The 22,568-nt window shown below is 41.9% G+C and overlaps 23 pseudogenes; all 23 read right to left on the bottom strand.

Annotated features, from left to right (window-relative positions):
• Positions 1–605: 605 nt before the first annotated feature.
• On the bottom strand, positions 606–724 carry LOC137114687 (5S ribosomal RNA; annotated as a pseudogene).
• An 867-nt stretch (positions 725–1,591) lies between these two features.
• Positions 1,592–1,710, bottom strand: LOC137114597 (5S ribosomal RNA; annotated as a pseudogene).
• Positions 1,711–2,567: 857 nt separating this feature from the next.
• Positions 2,568–2,686, bottom strand: LOC137114816 (5S ribosomal RNA; annotated as a pseudogene).
• An 867-nt stretch (positions 2,687–3,553) lies between these two features.
• LOC137114596 (5S ribosomal RNA) lies at positions 3,554–3,672 on the bottom strand (annotated as a pseudogene).
• Positions 3,673–4,529: 857 nt separating this feature from the next.
• Positions 4,530–4,648, bottom strand: LOC137115062 (5S ribosomal RNA; annotated as a pseudogene).
• Positions 4,649–5,505: 857 nt separating this feature from the next.
• Positions 5,506–5,624, bottom strand: LOC137114685 (5S ribosomal RNA; annotated as a pseudogene).
• Positions 5,625–6,491: 867 nt separating this feature from the next.
• Positions 6,492–6,610, bottom strand: LOC137114595 (5S ribosomal RNA; annotated as a pseudogene).
• Positions 6,611–7,467: 857 nt separating this feature from the next.
• LOC137115050 (5S ribosomal RNA) lies at positions 7,468–7,586 on the bottom strand (annotated as a pseudogene).
• Positions 7,587–8,453: 867 nt separating this feature from the next.
• On the bottom strand, positions 8,454–8,572 carry LOC137114594 (5S ribosomal RNA; annotated as a pseudogene).
• An 867-nt stretch (positions 8,573–9,439) lies between these two features.
• LOC137114593 (5S ribosomal RNA) lies at positions 9,440–9,558 on the bottom strand (annotated as a pseudogene).
• Positions 9,559–10,415: 857 nt separating this feature from the next.
• On the bottom strand, positions 10,416–10,534 carry LOC137115263 (5S ribosomal RNA; annotated as a pseudogene).
• Positions 10,535–11,391: 857 nt separating this feature from the next.
• Positions 11,392–11,510, bottom strand: LOC137114719 (5S ribosomal RNA; annotated as a pseudogene).
• An 867-nt stretch (positions 11,511–12,377) lies between these two features.
• LOC137114678 (5S ribosomal RNA) lies at positions 12,378–12,496 on the bottom strand (annotated as a pseudogene).
• Positions 12,497–13,363: 867 nt separating this feature from the next.
• On the bottom strand, positions 13,364–13,482 carry LOC137114591 (5S ribosomal RNA; annotated as a pseudogene).
• Positions 13,483–14,339: 857 nt separating this feature from the next.
• LOC137115038 (5S ribosomal RNA) lies at positions 14,340–14,458 on the bottom strand (annotated as a pseudogene).
• An 867-nt stretch (positions 14,459–15,325) lies between these two features.
• Positions 15,326–15,444, bottom strand: LOC137114590 (5S ribosomal RNA; annotated as a pseudogene).
• Positions 15,445–16,311: 867 nt separating this feature from the next.
• LOC137114589 (5S ribosomal RNA) lies at positions 16,312–16,430 on the bottom strand (annotated as a pseudogene).
• Positions 16,431–17,287: 857 nt separating this feature from the next.
• Positions 17,288–17,406, bottom strand: LOC137115262 (5S ribosomal RNA; annotated as a pseudogene).
• An 857-nt stretch (positions 17,407–18,263) lies between these two features.
• LOC137114718 (5S ribosomal RNA) lies at positions 18,264–18,382 on the bottom strand (annotated as a pseudogene).
• Positions 18,383–19,249: 867 nt separating this feature from the next.
• On the bottom strand, positions 19,250–19,368 carry LOC137114677 (5S ribosomal RNA; annotated as a pseudogene).
• Positions 19,369–20,235: 867 nt separating this feature from the next.
• On the bottom strand, positions 20,236–20,354 carry LOC137114588 (5S ribosomal RNA; annotated as a pseudogene).
• Positions 20,355–21,211: 857 nt separating this feature from the next.
• On the bottom strand, positions 21,212–21,330 carry LOC137115027 (5S ribosomal RNA; annotated as a pseudogene).
• Positions 21,331–22,197: 867 nt separating this feature from the next.
• LOC137114587 (5S ribosomal RNA) lies at positions 22,198–22,316 on the bottom strand (annotated as a pseudogene).
• Positions 22,317–22,568: the final 252 nt, after the last annotated feature.

Genomic DNA, 22,568 nt, shown 5'->3' with positions numbered 1-22,568 from the left:
CAAAACATGACACTACAACTCAGGGCGAACCAAGGCCAACATAATAAACAAAATAAGCCATTTCCCACAGAAAGTGCTAGCTAGCCTGATAGAAATAAACAAACCAAAAGACAGTCGCTAACCCTAACTCCCTAATGTGAAAACAGTCCAAAGAAAATGGCAGTTCACCCCTACAGATTTAATACTATTTACAAAATATACAATTTATAAACAAAACCACGGCACAAAACCTAACAATTCAAAAATGCTAAATAAGGTTTGGAAACCAAGAACAGCAAACAGGTGCTGATGCCAGAAAGAGCCTCGCTAGCTGTTGGGAACCGTACTTTTAAAACTCCAGGAAGTGTAGGATGGACCAATCAGCTTCCTGTACTGCCCCCCAATCCGGCCAATCAGGCAGGGCACCTATAATAACAAGAAAAGAAAAACAACACATATGGCCAGGACCGTAACATGGTCTACTAGTAATGAAGCACGATGGTTGGCAAACCAATAAAGTAGCAAAACAGCAATGAAAGAACAAAATTTGATGAAATTATAGAACAATTTATATGAATAAATAGGCAGTAACACCAGCTTGTGCTGCCCGTAAACCCAAGCAAAGAAGCTTACAGCACGTGGTATTCCCAGGCGGTCTTCCTACCAAGTACTAACCAGGCCCGGCCCTATTTGGCTGCCGAGATCAGACGAGATCGGGCGCTCAGAGAGCGGTGTGGCCGTAAGCTGCATTTGACATCATCAACAGCTCTTAAAAACGCTGGAGAAGCAGAATGCATGACACTTGCTAAGAAGAAGATAAATGTGGCAAAGTACAAATTACTATAACTGTACTGGTCTGTTACGCCCCTGTCTAGGGGGTCAGGGTGCAACATACAAAGATAAATTAGCATGTTCCCTCTCCGATCCCCAAACCAAAATCCAGGATCGAGATGTTCCAACAGAATGATATTTATTTTAAACGAAAGAAAGTGTCAAACAAAACATGACACTACAACTCAGGGCGAACCAAGGCCAACATAACAAACAAAATAAGCCATTTCCCACAGAAAGTGCTAGCTAGCCTGATAGAAATAAACAAACCAAAAGACAGTCGCTAACCCTAACTCCCTAATGTGAAAACAAGAGAAAACAATCAAAAGAAAATGGCAGTCCACCCCTACAGATTTAATACTATTTACAAAATATACAATTTATAAACAAAACCACGGCACAAAACCTAACAATTCAAAAATGCTAAATAAGGTTTGGAAACCAAGAACAGCAAACAGGTGCTGCTGCCAGAAAGAGCCTCGCTAGCTGTTGGGAACCGTACTTTTAAAACTCCAGGAAGTGTAGGATGGACCAATCAGCTTCCTGTACTTCCCCCAAATCCGGCCAATCAGGCAGGGCACCTATAAGAACAACAAAATAAAAACAACACATATGGCCAGGACCGTAACATGGTCTACTAGTAATGAAGCACGATGGTTGACAAACCAATAAAGTAGCAAAACAGCAATGAAAGAACAAAATTTGATGAAAATATAGAACAATTTCTATGAATAAATAGGCAGTAACACCAGCTTGTGCTGCCCGTAAACCCAAGCAAAAAAGCTTACAGCACCTGGTATTCCCAGGCGGTCTTCCTACCAAGTACTAACCAGGCCCGGCTCTGTTTAGCTGCCGAGATCGGACGACATCGGGCGCTTAGAGAGCGGTGTGGCCGTAAGCTGCATTTGACATCATCAACAGCTCTTAAAAACGCTGGAGAAGCAGAATGCATGACACTTGCTAAGAAGAAGATAAATGTGGCAAAGTACAAAGTACTATAACTGTACTGGTCTGTTACGCCCCTGTCTAGGGGGTCAGGGTGCAACATACAAAGATAAATTAACATGTTCCCTCTCCGATCCCCAAACCAAAATCCAGGATCGAGATGTTCCAACAGAATGATATTTATTTTAAACGAAAGAAAGTGTCAAACAAAACATGACACTACAACTCAGGGCGAACCAAGGCCAACATAATAAACAAAATAAGCCATTTCCCACAGAAAGTGCTAGCTAGCCTGATAGAAATAAACAAACCAAAAGACAGTCGCTAACCCTAACTCCCTAATGTGAAAACAGTCCAAAGAAAATGGCAGTTCACCCCTACAGATTTAATACTATTTACAAAATATACAATTTATAAACAAAACCACGGCACAAAACCTAACAATTCAAAAATGCTAAATAAGGTTTGGAAACCAAGAACAGCAAACAGGTGCTGATGCCAGAAAGAGCCTCGCTAGCTGTTGGGAACCGTACTTTTAAAACTCCAGGAAGTGTAGGATGGACCAATCAGCTTCCTGTACTGCCCCCCAATCCGGCCAATCAGGCAGGGCACCTATAAGAACAACAAAATAAAAACAACACATATGGCCAGGACCGTAGCATGGTCTACTAGTAATGAAGCACGATGGTTGGCAAACCAATAAAGTAGCAAAACAGCAATGAAAGAACAAAATTTGATGAAAATATAGAACAATTTCTATGAATAAATAGGCAGTAACACCAGCTTGTGCTGCCCGTAAACCCAAGCAAAAAAGCTTACAGCACCTGGTATTCCCAGGCGGTCTTCCTACCAAGTACTAACCAGGCCCAGCTCTATTTGGCTGCCGAGATCGGACGAGATCGGGCGCTTAGAGAGCGGTGTGGCCGTAAGCTGCATTTGACATCATCAACAGCTCTTTAAAACGCTTGAGAAGCAGAATGCATGACACTTGCTAAGAAGAAGATAAATGTGGCAAAGTACAAAGTACTATAACTGTACTGGTCTGTTACGCCCCTGTCTAGGGGCTCAGGGTGCAACATACAAAGATAAATTAGCATGTTCCCTCTCCGATCCCCAAACCAAAATCCAGGATCGAGATGTTCCAACAGAATGATATTTATTTTAAACGAAAGAAAGTGTCAAACAAAACATGACACTACAACTCAGGGCGAACCAAGGCCAACATAATAAACAAAATAAGCCATTTCCCACAGAAAGTGCTAGCTAGCCTGATAGAAATAAACAAACCAAAAGACAGTCGCTAACCCTAACTCCCTAATGTGAAAACAAGAGAAAACAATCAAAAGAAAATGGCAGTCCACCCCTACAGATTTAATACTATTTACAAAATATACAATTTATAAACAAAACCACGGCACAAAACCTAACAATTCAAAAATGCTAAATAAGGTTTGGAAACCAAGAACAGCAAACAGGTGCTGCTGCCAGAAAGAGCCTCGCTAGCTGTTGGGAACCGTACTTTTAAAACTCCAGGAAGTGTAGGATGGACCAATCAGCTTCCTGTACTTCCCCCAAATCCGGCCAATCAGGCAGGGCACCTATAAGAACAAGAAAATAAAAACAACACATATGGCCAGGACCGTAACATGGTCTACTAGTAATGAAGCACGATGGTTGACAAACCAATAAAGTAGCAAAACAGCAATGAAAGAACAAAATTTGATGAAAATATAGAACAATTTCTATGAATAAATAGGCAGTAACACCAGCTTGTGCTGCCCGTAAACCCAAGCAAAAAAGCTTACAGCACCTGGTATTCCCAGGCGGTCTTCCTACCAAGTACTAACCAGGCCCGGCTCTGTTTAGCTGCCGAGATCGGACGACATCGGGCGCTTAGAGAGCGGTGTGGCCGTAAGCTGCATTTGACATCATCAACAGCTCTTAAAAACGCTGGAGAAGCAGAATGCATGACACTTGCTAAGAAGAAGATAAATGTGGCAAAGTACAAAGTACTATAACTGTACTGGTCTGTTACGCCCCTGTCTAGGGGGTCAGGGTGCAACATACAAAGATAAATTAGCATGTTCCCTCTCCGATCCCCAAACCAAAATCCAGGATCGAGATGTTCCAACAGAATGATATTTATTTTAAACGAAAGAAAGTGTCAAACAAAACATGACACTACAACTCAGGGCGAACCAAGGCCAACATAATAAACAAAATAAGCCATTTCCCACAGAAAGTGTTAGCTAGCCTGATAGAAATAAACAAACCAAAAGACAGTCGCTAACCCTAACTCCCAAATGTGAAAACAGTCCAAAGAAAATGGTAGTTCACCCCTACAGATTTAATACTATTTACAAAATATACAATTTATAAACAAAACCACGGCACAAAACCTAACAATTCAAAAATGCTAAATAAGGTTTGGAAACCAAGAACAGCAAACAGGTGCTGATGCCAGAAAGAGCCTCGCTAGCTGTTGGGAACCGTACTTTTAAAACTCCAGGAAGTGTAGGATGGACCAATCAGCTTCCTGTACTGCCCCCCAATCCGGCCAATCAGGCAGGGCACCTATAAGAACAACAAAATAAAAACAACACATATGGCCAGGACCGTAGCATGGTCTACTAGTAATGAAGCACGATGGTTGGCAAACCAATAAAGTAGCAAAACAGCAATGAAAGAACAAAATTTGATGAAAATATAGAACAATTTCTATGAATAAATAGGCAGTAACACCAGCTTGTGCTGCCCGTAAACCCAAGCAAAAAAGCTTACAGCACCTGGTATTCCCAGGCGGTCTTCCTACCAAGTACTAACCAGGCCCGGCTCTATTTGGCTGCCGAGATCGGACGAGATCGGGCGCTTAGAGAGCGGTGTGGCCGTAAGCTGCATTTGACATCATCAACAGCTCTTTAAAACGCTTGAGAAGCAGAATGCATGACACTTGCTAAGAAGAAGATAAATGTGGCAAAGTACAAAGTACTATAACTGTACTGGTCTGTTACGCCCCTGTCTAGGGGCTCAGTGTGCAACATACAAAGATAAATTAGCATGTTCCCTCTCCGATCCCCAAACCAAAATCCAGGATCGAGATGTTCCAACAGAATGATATTTATTTTAAACGAAAGAAAGTGTCAAACAAAACATGACACTACAACTCAGGGCGAACCAAGGCCAACATAATAAACAAAATAAGCCATTTCCCACAGAAAGTGCTAGCTAGCCTGATAGAAATAAACAAACCAAAAGACAGTCGCTAACCCTAACTCCCTAATGTGAAAACAGTCCAAAGAAAATGGCAGTTCACCCCTACAGATTTAATACTATTTACAAAATATACAATTTATAAACAAAACCACGGCACAAAACCTAACAATTCAAAAATGCTAAATAAGGTTTGGAAACCAAGAACAGCAAACAGGTGCTGATGCCAGAAAGAGCCTCGCTAGCTGTTGGGAACCGTACTTTTAAAACTCCAGGAAGTGTAGGATGGACCAATCAGCTTCCTGTACTGCCCCCCAATCCGGCCAATCAGGCAGGGCACCTATAATAACAAGAAAAGAAAAACAACACATATGGCCAGGACCGTAACATGGTCTACTAGTAATGAAGCACGATGGTTGGCAAACCAATAAAGTAGCAAAACAGCAATGAAAGAACAAAATTTGATGAAATTATAGAACAATTTATATGAATAAATAGGCAGTAACACCAGCTTGTGCTGCCCGTAAACCCAAGCAAAGAAGCTTACAGCACGTGGTATTCCCAGGCGGTCTTCCTACCAAGTACTAACCAGGCCCGGCCCTATTTGGCTGCCGAGATCAGACGAGATCGGGCGCTCAGAGAGCGGTGTGGCCGTAAGCTGCATTTGACATCATCAACAGCTCTTAAAAACGCTGGAGAAGCAGAATGCATGACACTTGCTAAGAAGAAGATAAATGTGGCAAAGTACAAATTACTATAACTGTACTGGTCTGTTACGCCCCTGTCTAGGGGGTCAGGGTGCAACATACAAAGATAAATTAGCATGTTCCCTCTCCGATCCCCAAACCAAAATCCAGGATCGAGATGTTCCAACAGAATGATATTTATTTTAAACGAAAGAAAGTGTCAAACAAAACATGACACTACAACTCAGGGCGAACCAAGGCCAACATAACAAACAAAATAAGCCATTTCCCACAGAAAGTGCTAGCTAGCCTGATAGAAATAAACAAACCAAAAGACAGTCGCTAACCCTAACTCCCTAATGTGAAAACAAGAGAAAACAATCAAAAGAAAATGGCAGTCCACCCCTACAGATTTAATACTATTTACAAAATATACAATTTATAAACAAAACCACGGCACAAAACCTAACAATTCAAAAATGCTAAATAAGGTTTGGAAACCAAGAACAGCAAACAGGTGCTGCTGCCAGAAAGAGCCTCGCTAGCTGTTGGGAACCGTACTTTTAAAACTCCAGGAAGTGTAGGATGGACCAATCAGCTTCCTGTACTTCCCCCAAATCCGGCCAATCAGGCAGGGCACCTATAAGAACAACAAAATAAAAACAACACATATGGCCAGGACCGTAACATGGTCTACTAGTAATGAAGCACGATGGTTGACAAACCAATAAAGTAGCAAAACAGCAATGAAAGAACAAAATTTGATGAAAATATAGAACAATTTCTATGAATAAATAGGCAGTAACACCAGCTTGTGCTGCCCGTAAACCCAAGCAAAAAAGCTTACAGCACCTGGTATTCCCAGGCGGTCTTCCTACCAAGTACTAACCAGGCCCGGCTCTGTTTAGCTGCCGAGATCGGACGACATCGGGCGCTTAGAGAGCGGTGTGGCCGTAAGCTGCATTTGACATCATCAACAGCTCTTAAAAACGCTGGAGAAGCAGAATGCATGACACTTGCTAAGAAGAAGATAAATGTGGCAAAGTACAAAGTACTATAACTGTACTGGTCTGTTACGCCCCTGTCTAGGGGGTCAGGGTGCAACATACAAAGATAAATTAACATGTTCCCTCTCCGATCCCCAAACCAAAATCCAGGATCGAGATGTTCCAACAGAATGATATTTATTTTAAACGAAAGAAAGTGTCAAACAAAACATGACACTACAACTCAGGGCGAACCAAGGCCAACATAATAAACAAAATAAGCCATTTCCCACAGAAAGTGCTAGCTAGCCTGATAGAAATAAACAAACCAAAAGACAGTCGCTAACCCTAACTCCCTAATGTGAAAACAGTCCAAAGAAAATGGCAGTTCACCCCTACAGATTTAATACTATTTACAAAATATACAATTTATAAACAAAACCACGGCACAAAACCTAACAATTCAAAAATGCTAAATAAGGTTTGGAAACCAAGAACAGCAAACAGGTGCTGATGCCAGAAAGAGCCTCGCTAGCTGTTGGGAACCGTACTTTTAAAACTCCAGGAAGTGTAGGATGGACCAATCAGCTTCCTGTACTGCCCCCCAATCCGGCCAATCAGGCAGGGCACCTATAAGAACAACAAAATAAAAACAACACATATGGCCAGGACCGTAGCATGGTCTACTAGTAATGAAGCACGATGGTTGGCAAACCAATAAAGTAGCAAAACAGCAATGAAAGAACAAAATTTGATGAAAATATAGAACAATTTCTATGAATAAATAGGCAGTAACACCAGCTTGTGCTGCCCGTAAACCCAAGCAAAAAAGCTTACAGCACCTGGTATTCCCAGGCGGTCTTCCTACCAAGTACTAACCAGGCCCGGCTCTATTTGGCTGCCGAGATCGGACGAGATCGGGCGCTTAGAGAGCGGTGTGGCCGTAAGCTGCATTTGACATCATCAACAGCTCTTTAAAACGCTTGAGAAGCAGAATGCATGACACTTGCTAAGAAGAAGATAAATGTGGCAAAGTACAAAGTACTATAACTGTACTGGTCTGTTACGCCCCTGTCTAGGGGCTCAGGGTGCAACATACAAAGATAAATTAGCATGTTCCCTCTCCGATCCCCAAACCAAAATCCAGGATCGAGATGTTCCAACAGAATGATATTTATTTTAAACGAAAGAAAGTGTCAAACAAAACATGACACTACAACTCAGGGCGAACCAAGGCCAACATAATAAACAAAATAAGCCATTTCCCACAGAAAGTGCTAGCTAGCCTGATAGAAATAAACAAACCAAAAGACAGTCGCTAACCCTAACTCCCTAATGTGAAAACAAGAGAAAACAATCAAAAGAAAATGGCAGTCCACCCCTACAGATTTAATACTATTTACAAAATATACAATTTATAAACAAAACCACGGCACAAAACCTAACAATTCAAAAATGCTAAATAAGGTTTGGAAACCAAGAACAGCAAACAGGTGCTGCTGCCAGAAAGAGCCTCGCTAGCTGTTGGGAACCGTACTTTTAAAACTCCAGGAAGTGTAGGATGGACCAATCAGCTTCCTGTACTTCCCCCAAATCCGGCCAATCAGGCAGGGCACCTATAAGAACAACAAAATAAAAACAACACATATGGCCAGGACCGTAACATGGTCTACTAGTAATGAAGCACGATGGTTGACAAACCAATAAAGTAGCAAAACAGCAATGAAAGAACAAAATTTGATGAAAATATAGAACAATTTCTATGAATAAATAGGCAGTAACACCAGCTTGTGCTGCCCGTAAACCCAAGCAAAAAAGCTTACAGCACCTGGTATTCCCAGGCGGTCTTCCTACCAAGTACTAACCAGGCCCGGCTCTGTTTAGCTGCCGAGATCGGACGACATCGGGCGCTTAGAGAGCGGTGTGGCCGTAAGCTGCATTTGACATCATCAACAGCTCTTAAAAACGCTGGAGAAGCAGAATGCATGACACTTGCTAAGAAGAAGATAAATGTGGCAAAGTACAAATTACTATAACTGTACTGGTCTGTTACGCCCCTGTCTAGGGGGTCAGGGTGCAACATACAAAGATAAATTAGCATGTTCCCTCTCCGATCCCCAAACCAAAATCCAGGATCGAGATGTTCCAACAGAATGATATTTATTTTAAACGAAAGAAAGTGTCAAACAAAACATGACACTACAACTCAGGGCGAACCAAGGCCAACATAACAAACAAAATAAGCCATTTCCCACAGAAAGTGCTAGCTAGCCTGATAGAAATAAACAAACCAAAAGACAGTCGCTAACCCTAACTCCCTAATGTGAAAACAAGAGAAAACAATCAAAAGAAAATGGCAGTCCACCCCTACAGATTTAATACTATTTACAAAATATACAATTTATAAACAAAACCACGGCACAAAACCTAACAATTCAAAAATGCTAAATAAGGTTTGGAAACCAAGAACAGCAAACAGGTGCTGCTGCCAGAAAGAGCCTCGCTAGCTGTTGGGAACCGTACTTTTAAAACTCCAGGAAGTGTAGGATGGACCAATCAGCTTCCTGTACTTCCCCCAAATCCGGCCAATCAGGCAGGGCACCTATAAGAACAACAAAATAAAAACAACACATATGGCCAGGACCGTAACATGGTCTACTAGTAATGAAGCACGATGGTTGACAAACCAATAAAGTAGCAAAACAGCAATGAAAGAACAAAATTTGATGAAAATATAGAACAATTTCTATGAATAAATAGGCAGTAACACCAGCTTGTGCTGCCCGTAAACCCAAGCAAAAAAGCTTACAGCACCTGGTATTCCCAGGCGGTCTTCCTACCAAGTACTAACCAGGCCCGGCTCTGTTTAGCTGCCGAGATCGGACGACATCGGGCGCTTAGAGAGCGGTGTGGCCGTAAGCTGCATTTGACATCATCAACAGCTCTTAAAAACGCTGGAGAAGCAGAATGCATGACACTTGCTAAGAAGAAGATAAATGTGGCAAAGTACAAATTACTATAACTGTACTGGTCTGTTACGCCCCTGTCTAGGGGGTCAGGGTGCAACATACAAAGATAAATTAGCATGTTCCCTCTCCGATCCCCAAACCAAAATCCAGGATCGAGATGTTCCAACAGAATGATATTTATTTTAAACGAAAGAAAGTGTCAAACAAAACATGACACTACAACTCAGGGCGAACCAAGGCCAACATAACAAACAAAATAAGCCATTTCCCACAGAAAGTGCTAGCTAGCCTGATAGAAATAAACAAACCAAAAGACAGTCGCTAACCCTAACTCCCTAATGTGAAAACAGTCCAAAGAAAATGGCAGTTCACCCCTACAGATTTAATACTTTTTACAAAATATACAATTTATAAACAAAACCACGGCACAAAACCTAACAATTCAAAAATGCTAAATAAGGTTTGGAAACCAAGAACAGCAAACAGGTGCTGATGCCAGAAAGAGCCTCGCTAGCTGTTGAGAACCAAACTTTTAAAACTCCAGGAAGTGTAGGATGTACCAATCAGCTTCCTGTACTGCCCCCCAATCCGACCAATCAGGCAGGGCACCTATAAGAACAAGAAAATAAAAACAACACATATGGCCAGGACCGTAACATGGTCTACTAGTAATGAAGCACGATGGTTGGAAAACCAATAAAGTAGCAAAACAGCAATGAAAGAACAAAATTTGATGAAAATATAGAACAATTTCTATGAATAAATAGGCAGTAACACCAGCTTGTGCTGCCCGTAAACCCAAGCAAAAAAGCTTACAGCACGTGGTATTCCCAGGCGGTCTTCCTACCAAGTACTAACCACGCCCTGCCCTATTTGGCTGCCGAGATCGGACGAGATCGGGCGCTCAGAGAGCGGTGTGGCCGTAAGCTGCATTTGACATCATCAACAGCTCTTAAAAACGCTGGAGAAGCAGAATGCATGACACTTGCTAAGAAGAAGATAAATGTGGCAAAGTACAAAGTACTATAACTGTACTGGTCTGTTACGCCCCTGTCTAGGGGCTCAGGGTGCAACATACAAAGATAAATTAGCATGTTCCCTCTCCGATCCCCAAACCAAAATCCAGGATCGAGATGTTCCAACAGAATGATATTTATTTTAAACGAAAGAAAGTGTCAAACAAAACATGACACTACAACTCAGGGCGAACCAAGGCCAACATAATAAACAAAATAAGCCATTTCCCACAGAAAGTGCTAGCTAGCCTGATAGAAATAAACAAACCAAAAGACAGTCGCTAACCCTAACTCCCTAATGTGAAAACAGTCCAAAGAAAATGGCAGTTCACCCCTACAGATTTAATACTATTTACAAAATATACAATTTATAAACAAAACCACGGCACAAAACCTAACAATTCAAAAATGCTAAATAAGGTTTGGAAACCAAGAACAGCAAACAGGTGCTGATGCCAGAAAGAGCCTCGCTAGCTGTTGGGAACCGTACTTTTAAAACTCCAGGAAGTGTAGGATGGACCAATCAGCTTCCTGTACTGCCCCCCAATCCGGCCAATCAGGCAGGGCACCTATAATAACAAGAAAAGAAAAACAACACATATGGCCAGGACCGTAACATGGTCTACTAGTAATGAAGCACGATGGTTGGCAAACCAATAAAGTAGCAAAACAGCAATGAAAGAACAAAATTTGATGAAATTATAGAACAATTTATATGAATAAATAGGCAGTAACACCAGCTTGTGCTGCCCGTAAACCCAAGCAAAGAAGTTTACAGCACGTGGTATTCCCAGGCGGTCTTCCTACCAAGTACTAACCAGGCCCGGCCCTATTTGGCTGCCGAGATCGGACGAGATCGGGCGCTCAGAGAGCGGTGTGGCCGTAAGCTGCATTTGACATCATCAACAGCTCTTAAAAACGCTGGAGAAGCAGAATGCATGACACTTGCTAAGAAGAAGATAAATGTGGCAAAGTACAAAGTACTATAACTGTACTGGTCTGTTACGCCCCTGTCTAGGGGGTCAGGGTGCAACATACAAAGATAAATTAGCATGTTCCCTCTCCGATCCCCAAACCAAAATCCAGGATCGAGATGTTCCAACAGAATGATATTTATTTTAAACGAAAGAAAGTGTCAAACAAAACATGACACTACAACTCAGGGCGAACCAAGGCCAACATAATAAACAAAATAAGCCATTTCCCACAGAAAGTGTTAGCTAGCCTGATAGAAATAAACAAACCAAAAGACAGTCGCTAACCCTAACTCCCTAATGTGAAAACAAGAGAAAACAATCAAAAGAAAATGGCAGTCCACCCCTACAGATTTAATACTATTTACAAAATATACAATTTATAAACAAAACCACGGCACAAAACCTAACAATTCAAAAATGCTAAATAAGGTTTGGAAACCAAGAACAGCAAACAGGTGCTGATGCCAGAAAGAGCCTCGCTAGCTGTTGGGAACCGTACTTTTAAAACTCCAGGAAGTGTAGGATGGACCAATCAGCTTCCTGTACTGCCCCCCAATCCGGCCAATCAGGCAGGGCACCTATAAGAACAACAAAATAAAAACAACACATATGGCCAGGACCGTAACATGGTCTACTAGTAATGAAGCACGATGGTTGGCAAACCAATAAAGTAGCAAAACAGCAATGAAAGAACAAAATTTGATGAAATTATAGAACAATTTATATGAATAAATAGGCAGTAACACCAGCTTGTGCTGCCCGTAAACCCAAGCAAAGAAGCTTACAGCACGTGGTATTCCCAGGCGGTCTTCCTACCAAGTACTAACCAGGCCCGGCCCTATTTGGCTGCCGAGATCGGACGAGATCGGGCGCTCAGAGAGCGGTGTGGCCGTAAGCTGCATTTGACATCATCAACAGCTCTTAAAAACGCTGGAGAAGCAGAATGCATGACACTTGCTAAGAAGAAGATAAATGTGGCAAAGTACAAAGTACTATAACTGTACTGGTCTGTTACGCCCCTGTCTAGGGGGTCAGGGTGCAACATACAAAGATAAATTAGCATGTTCCCTCTCCGATCCCCAAACCAAAATCCAGGATCGAGATGTTCCAACAGAATGATATTTATTTTAAACGAAAGAAAGTGTCAAACAAAACATGACACTACAACTCAGGGCGAACCAAGGCCAACATAACAAACAAAATAAGCCATTTCCCACAGAAAGTGCTAGCTAGCCTGATAGAAATAAACAAACCAAAAGACAGTCGCTAACCCTAACTCCCTAATGTGAAAACAAGAGAAAACAATCAAAAGAAAATGGCAGTCCACCCCTACAGATTTAATACTATTTACAAAATATACAATTTATAAACAAAACCACGGCACAAAACCTAACAATTCAAAAATGCTAAATAAGGTTTGGAAACCAAGAACAGCAAACAGGTGCTGCTGCCAGAAAGAGCCTCGCTAGCTGTTGGGAACCGTACTTTTAAAACTCCAGGAAGTGTAGGATGGACCAATCAGCTTCCTGTACTTCCCCCAAATCCGGCCAATCAGGCAGGGCACCTATAAGAACAACAAAATAAAAACAACACATATGGCCAGGACCGTAACATGGTCTACTAGTAATGAAGCACGATGGTTGACAAACCAATAAAGTAGCAAAACAGCAATGAAAGAACAAAATTTGATGAAAATATAGAACAATTTCTATGAATAAATAGGCAGTAACACCAGCTTGTGCTGCCCGTAAACCCAAGCAAAAAAGCTTACAGCACCTGGTATTCCCAGGCGGTCTTCCTACCAAGTACTAACCAGGCCCGGCTCTGTTTAGCTGCCGAGATCGGACGACATCGGGCGCTTAGAGAGCGGTGTGGCCGTAAGCTGCATTTGACATCATCAACAGCTCTTAAAAACGCTGGAGAAGCAGAATGCATGACACTTGCTAAGAAGAAGATAAATGTGGCAAAGTACAAAGTACTATAACTGTACTGGTCTGTTACGCCCCTGTCTAGGGGGTCAGGGTGCAACATACAAAGATAAATTAACATGTTCCCTCTCCGATCCCCAAACCAAAATCCAGGATCGAGATGTTCCAACAGAATGATATTTATTTTAAACGAAAGAAAGTGTCAAACAAAACATGACACTACAACTCAGGGCGAACCAAGGCCAACATAATAAACAAAATAAGCCATTTCCCACAGAAAGTGCTAGCTAGCCTGATAGAAATAAACAAACCAAAAGACAGTCGCTAACCCTAACTCCCTAATGTGAAAACAGTCCAAAGAAAATGGCAGTTCACCCCTACAGATTTAATACTATTTACAAAATATACAATTTATAAACAAAACCACGGCACAAAACCTAACAATTCAAAAATGCTAAATAAGGTTTGGAAACCAAGAACAGCAAACAGGTGCTGATGCCAGAAAGAGCCTCGCTAGCTGTTGGGAACCGTACTTTTAAAACTCCAGGAAGTGTAGGATGGACCAATCAGCTTCCTGTACTGCCCCCCAATCCGGCCAATCAGGCAGGGCACCTATAAGAACAACAAAATAAAAACAACACATATGGCCAGGACCGTAGCATGGTCTACTAGTAATGAAGCACGATGGTTGGCAAACCAATAAAGTAGCAAAACAGCAATGAAAGAACAAAATTTGATGAAAATATAGAACAATTTCTATGAATAAATAGGCAGTAACACCAGCTTGTGCTGCCCGTAAACCCAAGCAAAAAAGCTTACAGCACCTGGTATTCCCAGGCGGTCTTCCTACCAAGTACTAACCAGGCCCGGCTCTATTTGGCTGCCGAGATCGGACGAGATCGGGCGCTTAGAGAGCGGTGTGGCCGTAAGCTGCATTTGACATCATCAACAGCTCTTTAAAACGCTTGAGAAGCAGAATGCATGACACTTGCTAAGAAGAAGATAAATGTGGCAAAGTACAAAGTACTATAACTGTACTGGTCTGTTACGCCCCTGTCTAGGGGCTCAGGGTGCAACATACAAAGATAAATTAGCATGTTCCCTCTCCGATCCCCAAACCAAAATCCAGGATCGAGATGTTCCAACAGAATGATATTTATTTTAAACGAAAGAAAGTGTCAAACAAAACATGACACTACAACTCAGGGCGAACCAAGGCCAACATAATAAACAAAATAAGCCATTTCCCACAGAAAGTGCTAGCTAGCCTGATAGAAATAAACAAACCAAAAGACAGTCGCTAACCCTAACTCCCTAATGTGAAAACAAGAGAAAACAATCAAAAGAAAATGGCAGTCCACCCCTACAGATTTAATACTATTTACAAAATATACAATTTATAAACAAAACCACGGCACAAAACCTAACAATTCAAAAATGCTAAATAAGGTTTGGAAACCAAGAACAGCAAACAGGTGCTGCTGCCAGAAAGAGCCTCGCTAGCTGTTGGGAACCGTACTTTTAAAACTCCAGGAAGTGTAGGATGGACCAATCAGCTTCCTGTACTTCCCCCAAATCCGGCCAATCAGGCAGGGCACCTATAAGAACAACAAAATAAAAACAACACATATGGCCAGGACCGTAACATGGTCTACTAGTAATGAAGCACGATGGTTGACAAACCAATAAAGTAGCAAAACAGCAATGAAAGAACAAAATTTGATGAAAATATAGAACAATTTCTATGAATAAATAGGCAGTAACACCAGCTTGTGCTGCCCGTAAACCCAAGCAAAAAAGCTTACAGCACCTGGTATTCCCAGGCGGTCTTCCTACCAAGTACTAACCAGGCCCGGCTCTGTTTAGCTGCCGAGATCGGACGACATCGGGCGCTTAGAGAGCGGTGTGGCCGTAAGCTGCATTTGACATCATCAACAGCTCTTAAAAACGCTGGAGAAGCAGAATGCATGACACTTGCTAAGAAGAAGATAAATGTGGCAAAGTACAAATTACTATAACTGTACTGGTCTGTTACGCCCCTGTCTAGGGGGTCAGGGTGCAACATACAAAGATAAATTAGCATGTTCCCTCTCCGATCCCCAAACCAAAATCCAGGATCGAGATGTTCCAACAGAATGATATTTATTTTAAACGAAAGAAAGTGTCAAACAAAACATGACACTACAACTCAGGGCGAACCAAGGCCAACATAACAAACAAAATAAGCCATTTCCCACAGAAAGTGCTAGCTAGCCTGATAGAAATAAACAAACCAAAAGACAGTCGCTAACCCTAACTCCCTAATGTGAAAACAAGAGAAAACAATCAAAAGAAAATGGCAGTCCACCCCTACAGATTTAATACTATTTACAAAATATACAATTTATAAACAAAACCACGGCACAAAACCTAACAATTCAAAAATGCTAAATAAGGTTTGGAAACCAAGAACAGCAAACAGGTGCTGCTGCCAGAAAGAGCCTCGCTAGCTGTTGGGAACCGTACTTTTAAAACTCCAGGAAGTGTAGGATGGACCAATCAGCTTCCTGTACTTCCCCCAAATCCGGCCAATCAGGCAGGGCACCTATAAGAACAACAAAATAAAAACAACACATATGGCCAGGACCGTAACATGGTCTACTAGTAATGAAGCACGATGGTTGACAAACCAATAAAGTAGCAAAACAGCAATGAAAGAACAAAATTTGATGAAAATATAGAACAATTTCTATGAATAAATAGGCAGTAACACCAGCTTGTGCTGCCCGTAAACCCAAGCAAAAAAGCTTACAGCACCTGGTATTCCCAGGCGGTCTTCCTACCAAGTACTAACCAGGCCCGGCTCTGTTTAGCTGCCGAGATCGGACGACATCGGGCGCTTAGAGAGCGGTGTGGCCGTAAGCTGCATTTGACATCATCAACAGCTCTTAAAAACGCTGGAGAAGCAGAATGCATGACACTTGCTAAGAAGAAGATAAATGTGGCAAAGTACAAATTACTATAACTGTACTGGTCTGTTACGCCCCTGTCTAGGGGGTCAGGGTGCAACATACAAAGATAAATTAGCATGTTCCCTCTCCGATCCCCAAACCAAAATCCAGGATCGAGATGTTCCAACAGAATGATATTTATTTTAAACGAAAGAAAGTGTCAAACAAAACATGACACTACAACTCAGGGCGAACCAAGGCCAACATAACAAACAAAATAAGCCATTTCCCACAGAAAGTGCTAGCTAGCCTGATAGAAATAAACAAACCAAAAGACAGTCGCTAACCCTAACTCCCTAATGTGAAAACAGTCCAAAGAAAATGGCAGTTCACCCCTACAGATTTAATACTTTTTACAAAATATACAATTTATAAACAAAACCACGGCACAAAACCTAACAATTCAAAAATGCTAAATAAGGTTTGGAAACCAAGAACAGCAAACAGGTGCTGATGCCAGAAAGAGCCTCGCTAGCTGTTGAGAACCAAACTTTTAAAACTCCAGGAAGTGTAGGATGTACCAATCAGCTTCCTGTACTGCCCCCCAATCCGACCAATCAGGCAGGGCACCTATAAGAACAAGAAAATAAAAACAACACATATGGCCAGGACCGTAACATGGTCTACTAGTAATGAAGCACGATGGTTGGAAAACCAATAAAGTAGCAAAACAGCAATGAAAGAACAAAATTTGATGAAAATATAGAACAATTTCTATGAATAAATAGGCAGTAACACCAGCTTGTGCTGCCCGTAAACCCAAGCAAAAAAGCTTACAGCACGTGGTATTCCCAGGCGGTCTTCCTACCAAGTACTAACCACGCCCTGCCCTATTTGGCTGCCGAGATCGGACGAGATCGGGCGCTCAGAGAGCGGTGTGGCCGTAAGCTGCATTTGACATCATCAACAGCTCTTAAAAACGCTGGAGAAGCAGAATGCATGACACTTGCTAAGAAGAAGATAAATGTGGCAAAGTACAAAGTACTATAACTGTACTGGTCTGTTACGCCCCTGTCTAGGGGCTCAGGGTGCAACATACAAAGATAAATTAGCATGTTCCCTCTCCGATCCCCAAACCAAAATCCAGGATCGAGATGTTCCAACAGAATGATATTTATTTTAAACGAAAGAAAGTGTCAAACAAAACATGACACTACAACTCAGGGCGAACCAAGGCCAACATAATAAACAAAATAAGCCATTTCCCACAGAAAGTGCTAGCTAGCCTGATAGAAATAAACAAACCAAAAGACAGTCGCTAACCCTAACTCCCTAATGTGAAAACAGTCCAAAGAAAATGGCAGTTCACCCCTACAGATTTAATACTATTTACAAAATATACAATTTATAAACAAAACCACGGCACAAAACCTAACAATTCAAAAATGCTAAATAAGGTTTGGAAACCAAGAACAGCAAACAGGTGCTGATGCCAGAAAGAGCCTCGCTAGCTGTTGGGAACCGTACTTTTAAAACTCCAGGAAGTGTAGGATGGACCAATCAGCTTCCTGTACTGCCCCCCAATCCGGCCAATCAGGCAGGGCACCTATAATAACAAGAAAAGAAAAACAACACATATGGCCAGGACCGTAACATGGTCTACTAGTAATGAAGCACGATGGTTGGCAAACCAATAAAGTAGCAAAACAGCAATGAAAGAACAAAATTTGATGAAATTATAGAACAATTTATATGAATAAATAGGCAGTAACACCAGCTTGTGCTGCCCGTAAACCCAAGCAAAGAAGTTTACAGCACGTGGTATTCCCAGGCGGTCTTCCTACCAAGTACTAACCAGGCCCGGCCCTATTTGGCTGCCGAGATCGGACGAGATCGGGCGCTCAGAGAGCGGTGTGGCCGTAAGCTGCATTTGACATCATCAACAGCTCTTAAAAACGCTGGAGAAGCAGAATGCATGACACTTGCTAAGAAGAAGATAAATGTGGCAAAGTACAAAGTACTATAACTGTACTGGTCTGTTACGCCCCTGTCTAGGGGGTCAGGGTGCAACATACAAAGATAAATTAGCATGTTCCCTCTCCGATCCCCAAACCAAAATCCAGGATCGAGATGTTCCAACAGAATGATATTTATTTTAAACGAAAGAAAGTGTCAAACAAAACATGACACTACAACTCAGGGCGAACCAAGGCCAACATAATAAACAAAATAAGCCATTTCCCACAGAAAGTGTTAGCTAGCCTGATAGAAATAAACAAACCAAAAGACAGTCGCTAACCCTAACTCCCTAATGTGAAAACAAGAGAAAACAATCAAAAGAAAATGGCAGTCCACCCCTACAGATTTAATACTATTTACAAAATATACAATTTATAAACAAAACCACGGCACAAAACCTAACAATTCAAAAATGCTAAATAAGGTTTGGAAACCAAGAACAGCAAACAGGTGCTGATGCCAGAAAGAGCCTCGCTAGCTGTTGGGAACCGTACTTTTAAAACTCCAGGAAGTGTAGGATGGACCAATCAGCTTCCTGTACTGCCCCCCAATCCGGCCAATCAGGCAGGGCACCTATAAGAACAACAAAATAAAAACAACACATATGGCCAGGACCGTAACATGGTCTACTAGTAATGAAGCACGATGGTTGGCAAACCAATAAAGTAGCAAAACAGCAATGAAAGAACAAAATTTGATGAAATTATAGAACAATTTATATGAATAAATAGGCAGTAACACCAGCTTGTGCTGCCCGTAAACCCAAGCAAAGAAGCTTACAGCACGTGGTATTCCCAGGCGGTCTTCCTACCAAGTACTAACCAGGCCCGGCCCTATTTGGCTGCCGAGATCGGACGAGATCGGGCGCTCAGAGAGCGGTGTGGCCGTAAGCTGCATTTGACATCATCAACAGCTCTTAAAAACGCTGGAGAAGCAGAATGCATGACACTTGCTAAGAAGAAGATAAATGTGGCAAAGTACAAAGTACTATAACTGTACTGGTCTGTTACGCCCCTGTCTAGGGGGTCAGGGTGCAACATACAAAGATAAATTAGCATGTTCCCTCTCCGATCCCCAAACCAAAATCCAGGATCGAGATGTTCCAACAGAATGATATTTATTTTAAACGAAAGAAAGTGTCAAACAAAACATGACACTACAACTCAGGGCGAACCAAGGCCAACATAACAAACAAAATAAGCCATTTCCCACAGAAAGTGCTAGCTAGCCTGATAGAAATAAACAAACCAAAAGACAGTCGCTAACCCTAACTCCCTAATGTGAAAACAAGAGAAAACAATCAAAAGAAAATGGCAGTCCACCCCTACAGATTTAATACTATTTACAAAATATACAATTTATAAACAAAACCACGGCACAAAACCTAACAATTCAAAAATGCTAAATAAGGTTTGGAAACCAAGAACAGCAAACAGGTGCTGCTGCCAGAAAGAGCCTCGCTAGCTGTTGGGAACCGTACTTTTAAAACTCCAGGAAGTGTAGGATGGACCAATCAGCTTCCTGTACTTCCCCCAAATCCGGCCAATCAGGCAGGGCACCTATAAGAACAACAAAATAAAAACAACACATATGGCCAGGACCGTAACATGGTCTACTAGTAATGAAGCACGATGGTTGACAAACCAATAAAGTAGCAAAACAGCAATGAAAGAACAAAATTTGATGAAAATATAGAACAATTTCTATGAATAAATAGGCAGTAACACCAGCTTGTGCTGCCCGTAAACCCAAGCAAAAAAGCTTACAGCACCTGGTATTCCCAGGCGGTCTTCCTACCAAGTACTAACCAGGCCCGGCTCTGTTTAGCTGCCGAGATCGGACGACATCGGGCGCTTAGAGAGCGGTGTGGCCGTAAGCTGCATTTGACATCATCAACAGCTCTTAAAAACGCTGGAGAAGCAGAATGCATGACACTTGCTAAGAAGAAGATAAATGTGGCAAAGTACAAAGTACTATAACTGTACTGGTCTGTTACGCCCCTGTCTAGGGGGTCAGGGTGCAACATACAAAGATAAATTAACATGTTCCCTCTCCGATCCCCAAACCAAAATCCAGGATCGAGATGTTCCAACAGAATGATATTTATTTTAAACGAAAGAAAGTGTCAAACAAAACATGACACTACAACTCAGGGCGAACCAAGGCCAACATAATAAACAAAATAAGCCATTTCCCACAGAAAGTGCTAGCTAGCCTGATAGAAATAAACAAACCAAAAGACAGTCGCTAACCCTAACTCCCTAATGTGAAAACAGTCCAAAGAAAATGGCAGTTCACCCCTACAGATTTAATACTATTTACAAAATATACAATTTATAAACAAAACCACGGCACAAAACCTAACAATTCAAAAATGCTAAATAAGGTTTGGAAACCAAGAACAGCAAACAGGTGCTGATGCCAGAAAGAGCCTCGCTAGCTGTTGGGAACCGTACTTTTAAAACTCCAGGAAGTGTAGGATGGACCAATCAGCTTCCTGTACTGCCCCCCAATCCGGCCAATCAGGCAGGGCACCTATAAGAACAACAAAATAAAAACAACACATATGGCCAGGACCGTAGCATGGTCTACTAGTAATGAAGCACGATGGTTGGCAAACCAATAAAGTAGCAAAACAGCAATGAAAGAACAAAATTTGATGAAAATATAGAACAATTTCTATGAATAAATAGGCAGTAACACCAGCTTGTGCTGCCCGTAAACCCAAGCAAAAAAGCTTACAGCACCTGGTATTCCCAGGCGGTCTTCCTACCAAGTACTAACCAGGCCCGGCTCTATTTGGCTGCCGAGATCGGACGAGATCGGGCGCTTAGAGAGCGGTGTGGCCGTAAGCTGCATTTGACATCATCAACAGCTCTTTAAAACGCTTGAGAAGCAGAATGCATGACACTTGCTAAGAAGAAGATAAATGTGGCAAAGTACAAAGTACTATAACTGTACTGGTCTGTTACGCCCCTGTCTAGGGGCTCAGGGTGCAACATACAAAGATAAATTAGCATGTTCCCTCTCCGATCCCCAAACCAAAATCCAGGATCGAGATGTTCCAACAGAATGATATTTATTTTAAACGAAAGAAAGTGTCAAACAAAACATGACACTACAACTCAGGGCGAACCAAGGCCAACATAATAAACAAAATAAGCCATTTCCCACAGAAAGTGCTAGCTAGCCTGATAGAAATAAACAAACCAAAAGACAGTCGCTAACCCTAACTCCCTAATGTGAAAACAAGAGAAAACAATCAAAAGAAAATGGCAGTCCACCCCTACAGATTTAATACTATTTACAAAATATACAATTTATAAACAAAACCACGGCACAAAACCTAACAATTCAAAAATGCTAAATAAGGTTTGGAAACCAAGAACAGCAAACAGGTGCTGCTGCCAGAAAGAGCCTCGCTAGCTGTTGGGAACCGTACTTTTAAAACTCCAGGAAGTGTAGGATGGACCAATCAGCTTCCTGTACTTCCCCCAAATCCGGCCAATCAGGCAGGGCACCTATAAGAACAACAAAATAAAAACAACACATATGGCCAGGACCGTAACATGGTCTACTAGTAATGAAGCACGATGGTTGACAAACCAATAAAGTAGCAAAACAGCAATGAAAGAACAAAATTTGATGAAAATATAGAACAATTTCTATGAATAAATAGGCAGTAACACCAGCTTGTGCTGCCCGTAAACCCAAGCAAAAAAGCTTACAGCACCTGGTATTCCCAGGCGGTCTTCCTACCAAGTACTAACCAGGCCCGGCTCTGTTTAGCTGCCGAGATCGGACGACATCGGGCGCTTAGAGAGCGGTGTGGCCGTAAGCTGCATTTGACATCATCAACAGCTCTTAAAAACGCTGGAGAAGCAGAATGCATGACACTTGCTAAGAAGAAGATAAATGTGGCAAAGTACAAATTACTATAACTGTACTGGTCTGTTACGCCCCTGTCTAGGGGGTCAGGGTGCAACATACAAAGATAAATTAGCATGTTCCCTCTCCGATCCCCAAACCAAAATCCAGGATCGAGATGTTCCAACAGAATGATATTTATTTTAAACGAAAGAAAGTGTCAAA

This window comes from Channa argus, unplaced genomic scaffold (genome assembly GCF_033026475.1).
Source record: "Channa argus isolate prfri unplaced genomic scaffold, Channa argus male v1.0 Contig020, whole genome shotgun sequence".
NCBI classification, from domain to species: domain Eukaryota; kingdom Metazoa; phylum Chordata; class Actinopteri; order Anabantiformes; family Channidae; genus Channa; species Channa argus.
This window is presented reverse-complemented; position numbering and strand designations above follow the sequence as displayed.